Here is a 7669-nt window from a genome sequence, read left to right on the forward strand (position 1 = left end):
ATAATTACTTTGTTGCTCTAGCTTTAACAAGAGCTTCATATTTTATCCGGATAACTTAGTTATGTTTTTCTTCCTGTGTGAAAAACCCAACAAAACCCTTGCTAGCTGGAAATTTATATATTTATTTTCCTCCTCCTCCTCTCCATTCTACATCCTAAATGTATATAGCATTCTTATAAGTAACATTATCTATGATCTCACTATTTACTTATAAATTTTTTTAAAGTTGTCCATTTGTGTCATAGTCACTAAATTATTTTTAATTTGAGCTAAAGAGATCCAAATTAAGATCTGTAAATTTTCCATGAAACTTGACTCACACATATTTCCACCATAAAATTTTCATAATTTTTTGTTTAGCCAATTAGTACAGTTTATTCATTAAAGTTTCCCCTGTTTCACTATCAGACAGTTCTGACCTCTCTTCACTTGAAATTAATTATCTCACAGTACAGAACTCGGATAATGTTCTCATTGGTTTATCTTGAAAATAGACTCATTAAGGATTCTAAAAATATAATTTTGAGCCTCTAATTATTTTTCTCCAAATTTTTGTGATTTTCCAAAGTTAGAATAGGGGAACCCAAATTCATTCTGACCTTGTCTCACAAAATTTATTATATCTCATAACTTACAATTCAATTGCTTACACTGTTTCTTCTATAAGAAACTAGACTCAATAAGCTTTAATTCAATATTTTTTTCATCCTCTGATTCAATTTCTAAAATTTATGGTGATTTTTCAAAGTTAACCTACTGCTGCTGTCCAAAACTGTTTTAGTTCAAGATGTTTATTACCATTTTTCCTCTAAATTTCACTGGTCATACAATTCAGTCCTTGCTCAATTAGCCCATCACTTAAGCTAATTTTTCTCAATTAACATTTTATTTCATCATTCTAAACTATTACACAACCTTTAAAAATCATAATTTCAACTATTACACAACCTTTAAAAATCATAATTTCAACACTAAACCTTAATTCACAACTTTTTCACAATTAGGTTCTAAAATCAAATTCTATTGAAATTACTTGATAAAATCATCAAACAACAAAGTAAAAGCTTCAAATCTATTTTAGTTCATCATAAACAGCCAACACTTATCAATGGTAGCTTTCAATTTTGTCCATAAAATAAAAAACTAATGAATTAAACACTTGGACCTATTTGTACAAGTCACAAAAACATAAAAATCTCAAAGAAAAGGGCAAGAATTGAACTCACATATGTCAAACTATGAAAAACAGCAACTTTCAGACCTCCCATGGCGTTTTTGATGAAGAAGAATGATGATATCTCTAGATTTTTCAATTTTGTCTTGTTTTATATGCTTAATTTGCAAAATTTCCAATTTTGCCCCTTGTTCACACTTGATTTTTATTTTTGCTACACACACATGCCGTCCAGCCCTATAATGGGTGTTTAATTGCCTATTTAGTTCTCCTTTAATTATTACTAGAGCTATTTAATCACATTTCATAATTTTTCACTTAATTCAATTTAGTCCTTTTTACCTAATTAACTACCAAAACCTTAAAATTTCTTGACGAAACTTTAATACTGACTTACTAACACTCCATAAATATTTATAAAAAATTTATGGCTCGGTTTATGAATTTGAGGTCTCATACCTTGTTTTCAACCCATTTTACCTGATTAATTCTTTTAAATTCGCGCTTGGCCCATAATTATTATTTATTAAAATTTCTAAACTTACTTATTGGATTTTGTAATCTCGAATCACTGTTTTTCGATACCACTGAAAAATTTGGCTGTTACACTCTGAATCATGGACATATTTCATTCGAAACTTACGGAGACATGTTGTTAGGCAAGACAACATTTGCATTATATCTGACAGATCGAAGGGTCTTGTTGCTGCAATTCGGCAATCGGAGGTTCTGTGGAGGTCTGTCTATTGTATTCTTCACATTGCTGTGAACTTCCACAATGAGTATAAGAACAAAGGCTGGCACAAACGAATTGTCAACATGGGTAAAAATATCGTATTTAAATTCGTATTTGTAATTATTTCTAGTCCATTTCCTAATTTTAACGCATTTTATCGGAATATATACATAGGGCACGAGCTGGAACCACATCGATTTAGACATAAGTTGGCGAGGTTAGAAACTGATATAGCGGGCTGCAAACCTTCTCTTACACAGTGGTTGAGTAGCATGGAGCCGTGGCAATGGGCTCAATGTTTTGACGAGGGGTACCGTTATGGCCATATGACAACTAACCTTGTTGAAGCCGTTAACTCCGTCTTAAGGCGTACGCGTCACTTGCCAATTTCAGCTATTTTTCAGCCACATTTTACAGGTTAGCAACCTTAATGCCAAAAATGGGGTTGAAACAAGCAAAACAGTTAGAGGCAGGACACGTGTACGTCGAAAAAATCAGAGATGCCATGAAAGATAACACTCAAAGGGCTAGGTTGATGAATGTAGAACTATATTCTCGAAATTTGGAAACTTTTCGAGTGACAGAGTATATCAGTCGTCGGTCAGGGATCCCGCCACGGTCCTATGGAGTTGATCTCCGAAACAGGTGGTGTGAGTGCGGGATGTTCCAAGCACTACGGAACCCGTGTGCGCATGTGGTTGCAGCTTGTGCTACCTATAGTTTGAATGTCGAACAATATATAGATGATGTATACACACTTGAACGTACATTGCGTATTTGGGGTAACGAGTTCCTTGTATTAAGGGATATATCGACATGGGAAGTGCAATCGCCTGCATTTGAGATGTTGCCTGATCGGTCACTACGTAGGAGAGTCAAAGGTAGACCGACAATAACGAGGATTCGAAACGACATGGATGTAAGAGAACAAGTCGATCCAAAGCGTTGCACCATATGTAAAACAGTTGGCCACAATCGGAGCAAATGTCCCCATAGAAACGTCTACACTGGTCAATCTTCACCGTCTGAAAGAAATTAAATGTTGTAACTGAGGTCTGTCTATATTATGATCTTTTAGAAATAAAGTTTGTATTATTTAGTGTTAAAATTATATTTAAAATTAATAGTTGCAACTTTTAATACTTTAAAAGATTTTATAATAAATTAAATAAAAAAACACTAATATATAAGTTGTAAAACCTTAAACCAATACAACAAACATCACATAATACTTGAAATTTACATAACTTAAAATTGGAAAGAACCACGAGTGGTATCATCGTTCGGGGTATAACGGTTTATGGGCCTTCGTTGACGGGGTGGACGTTGAGGTGTATTGTACACATTTGAAGGATTGGCAACTGAGTCGATCGTGGCCTGAGGCGGGGTGGAGTACATGTTATTACCAAACATATCAACTGATGTCAGTGGTTGCTCTAGGTCAAATGGACTTGAACCGCCTATATCCAGGTGATATGAACTCAAACCACCCATGTCTGGGTGATATGAACTCGAACCACCTATGTCCGGGTTATATGAACTGCTCTGGAACTCATCACAAAAAGTGTCAACCCATTGCTCCGATGTGTTTAGAACTTGGTCCTCTGAGTCGGGCTCCGCCATATGTTGATCCTCTACCTCCACCGTAGGTTGATTTCCACGTCTGTAGCCATGACCTGGTACTATCATAAGTTGTCCACCATATAAATAAACTTGCCATCGATTCATGTACCACTGCATATATTCAGTCGAGGGACTGAAGTCAAACATACAGGAGTGCATCTCAGGCCGCCTGTCGTACCGGGTATTCCATAGTGCTACATAACATTGATGTTCCACGCTCCAATCTAATGTATGTCTCCCCTGCATGGTCTTACCGTGGACATCAGCAAACTGTTGTGGCTCGACCGACACAAATTGTTTACACCCAAATTGTCGCATAACTCGATCACCGTTGTACCATTCAACGGTTGAGAAGTTGAGCATCGGTGTGTTAATGCACCACATACGAGCTTCAGTGTGAACCCTCTGAGGAATAAGGGTTGCAATGTTTACTGCAGAATACGACATCTACAAGAATTGCACAATATAACATAATGAGTCAACTCACATCACATACTGTAAGTGGATAAGTTAAATAAACATTATTTAAATTATATTAATATATATTACTTTCTCTCCGACGTACGCCTCTATCATTTGACTGTAAATGATTAATGTCTGGCTCGCACCAATTCCCGGAGACGTCGCCCATCTGAAATCGAAACAAACACGTTGGCAGTTAAACTTTGAAAAATATTATCCACACTTATGAGTCGTTAAATGTTAAGTATAATTTTGTTTTTACCTATTTATAAGTGGCCATGAATATGGTTGGTGCCTAACATCCGCTAGAAACGACATCCTGTATAGAGCCCAAGACAGCAGTAAACCCAGACAACCAGCCATATTACTAACCCCATGTTTTGTTGCACGACAAAGCTCATAGTATAATGCAGCCAACACTGCAGATCCCCAGCTGTAACTACCGGCACGAGAAAAATCCTCCAATAGAGGCAAGTACTTTAAGTGGACTCTATTAGACGTTTTGTTCGGCAGAAGTACCCCCCCAATCAGCTGCATAATATAGGCTCGAGTAGCATACATCACCTCCTGCTCAGTGGCAGTGTAATACCCCGAAAATTTTTACAGTAAAATATTATCCGTGATATAGTAAAATAAGGAAATAAAGTAACAAAAAGGGAATTTTTGAGTGCTGTCAATATTGAGAAGTATATTATGATATATTAATTCAAGAAAGGACTAAATTGCAAAGATGAGAAAAGTCTTGTTGCAAAGAGTAAATACTCAAATTTTAAGGGGTTAAGTGTAAATTAAAAAAGTTGAAGGACTAATTGTGCAAATATTTTAAGGGTGGAATGATCTAGAAACCAAGAAAAATTGATGAATTAGGACCAAATTGAATAGGTAAAAAAATTATGAGGGACTAAATCGTAATTTTACCAAATTAAGTGATGACTCAATGATGGAATTTAAAAGATCATGAAGGGCAAAATGGTCAATTAGTAAGAGAGAGAATTCTAGAATGTAATGATTATGTTGATGATATTTTAAATTAATTAATTAGATAAATATTATTTTATTAATATTTTATGAGATGTTTATTATTATTATATTATTATTTATTTAGTATAAAAGGAAGGAAAGATGAAGAATTATCAACACATTTCCTTTCCCATGCAACCAACGTTAGAAGAGAAGGAAAAGAAAGAAATTTTGTTTTCTTTACAATTTGGTCGTTCCACCAAAAATTCATTATTTTCACCTAAAAATTGAAAGAATTTCCATAGCCATCAAGAGAGAAAGATAGCAAGGAGATGATGGGGAGCAAGAATATCAAGTTGGATTCAAGAAATCAAAGCTGGAGGAGAGAGAAAAATCAAGTTAAAGATTGAAGTCAATAAGAAAGGGTAAGTACATCAAGATTTCAATATGTTTTTAAGTTTGTTATTATTGATAAAGCATGGAAATAATGTTATAGTAGAGTTTTCTTACATAAGGTCCTATGTTCTTGATATGTTAGTGAAGAAAAAAAATAAGAGAAAGTGATGAGAAATGGTGTAGAAAAAGAAAATAAGAGTGTTATAACATGGTAATTAATAGCTTGCACAAAAACAGTTTGGACAGCAGCAGTAGACTAACTTTGAAAAATCACCATAAATTGTAGAAATCGAATTAGAAGATGAAAAAAATATGGAATTAAATCTTATTAAGTATAGTTTCTTATAGAAGAAATTATGTAAGCAATGGAATTGTAAATCATGAGACATGATGAATTTTGTGAGACAAGGTCAGAATGACTTCGGGTTCCCCTGTTCTGACTTTATAAAATCATAAAAAATTGGATAGAAATAATTATGGGATTAAATTTATATTTTTAAAATCCTTAATTAGTATATTTTCAATAGAAATAAACGGGAACATCATTCGAATTCTGTACGAGGAGATAATAAATTTTTAGTGAAGAAGGGCCAGAACTGTCAGACAGCAGAACAGGGGTAACTTTAAAAAATAAACTGTACTTATTGGCTAAACCAAAAATTCTGAAAATTTTATGGTAAGAATATATATGAGTCTAGTTTCAGATAAAATTAGTGGATCTTAATTTTGAGTTCTATAGCCCCAGATATAAATAATTTAGTGACTATGACGCAGATAGACAATTTGAATATTCATAAAAGTAAATAATAAAAATTATGGATAATGTTACTTACAAGTGTGTTATCTACATTAAGCATGTGGAATGGAGAGGAGAAGGAGGAAAAATATGTATGAATATTCATCTAGCATGGCTAATTTGTATATTTTAGGCTCAGGGACTAAATTGAATAAAAGTAAAACTTTATGGGCAATTTTGTAAACATGTCAGAAATGACCAAATTGCATGAAATGGATTAGTTTATTATTTAAATTACAAAATTGAATGAAATTATTAATTTAGTTCAAGATCGGGGGGAAAAACATGTTTTAGGGATTAAATTGAAAAGTGTTGAAATTATGGAAAATTCTGATATTTTATAGAATTCATGGACTGTTATCAATATATATGAGAATAATAGCTGGAAATAAGGATTAAATTGCAAGAATTTTATTTTCCTGACCCTAAGGACGAAATCGTCATTAATTAAAAGTTTAGGGGCAAAATGGTAATTTTGCCTAGAGCATTAATTAAATGCATTAGAAGATGAAATGAATGGAAATGATGATCAAATTTATTTATAAAGATCCGGACGACTCAAATATGAGACTTGATCGTGGAAAAGAAAAGATATCGGATTAATGAAATTATAAACACAAACAAGCAATGAGGTAAGTTTGTGTAACTTGAATTGTATTTTAAATACTTGAAATATGTGGTTATGTGATGAAAATATGATTTGAATGTTCAATTCATGATATTTGATGAAATATTGATAATACTCGATATAAATTGAAAATAAATTCCAGTTGAATGAAAGGAAAATTCGATGGATCTCTGAAAAGGAATTGACGGTAAAAAGGATCTAGCCTGGACGAGTGATCCTATTCTGATATAGCCCTCCCGAAGAATACGTGTAAAATGGATTTAGCCCGGACGGGTAATCCGAATTAGGGTCTGAATTTAGCCTGGACTGGTAATTCAGATCCAACCTCATTAGAGTAATTGTCGTTGTAGGGGATTTAGCCTCGACTGGTAATCCCGACAATACTCTATGAGTTTATATTATAGGGGATTTAGCCTGGATTGGTAATCCCACTGTAAGAATGAGGTTCGCGGGAGTGTGGTCCCTGATATGAAATGTGTAAGACCATGGTTGAAAGATACCATGGCAACTTGATATGAAATGTGTAAGACAATGGTTGAAAGATACCATGGCAGCCTGATATGAAATGTGTAAGACCGTGGTTGAAAGATACCATGGCAGCCTGATATGAAATGTGTAAGATCGTGGTTGAAAGATACCATGGCAACCTAATATGAAATGTGTAAGACCATGGTTGAAAGATACCATGGCAACGTGATATGAAATGAACAAGACCGTGGTTGAAAGATACCATGGCAACATGACAGAAAATGAGTAAGACCATAGTTGAAAGACACTATGGCATCATGTCAAAGATAAATAAGACCGTGGATGGGAGACGCTCTAACATCTGTTGAACAATTGATATTCAGGTAATATGTATCAGATGACGAATGGTTATATGAAATAATTATG

This window comes from Gossypium hirsutum, chromosome A07 (genome assembly GCF_007990345.1).
Source record: "Gossypium hirsutum isolate 1008001.06 chromosome A07, Gossypium_hirsutum_v2.1, whole genome shotgun sequence".
NCBI lineage: Eukaryota > Viridiplantae > Streptophyta > Magnoliopsida > Malvales > Malvaceae > Gossypium > Gossypium hirsutum.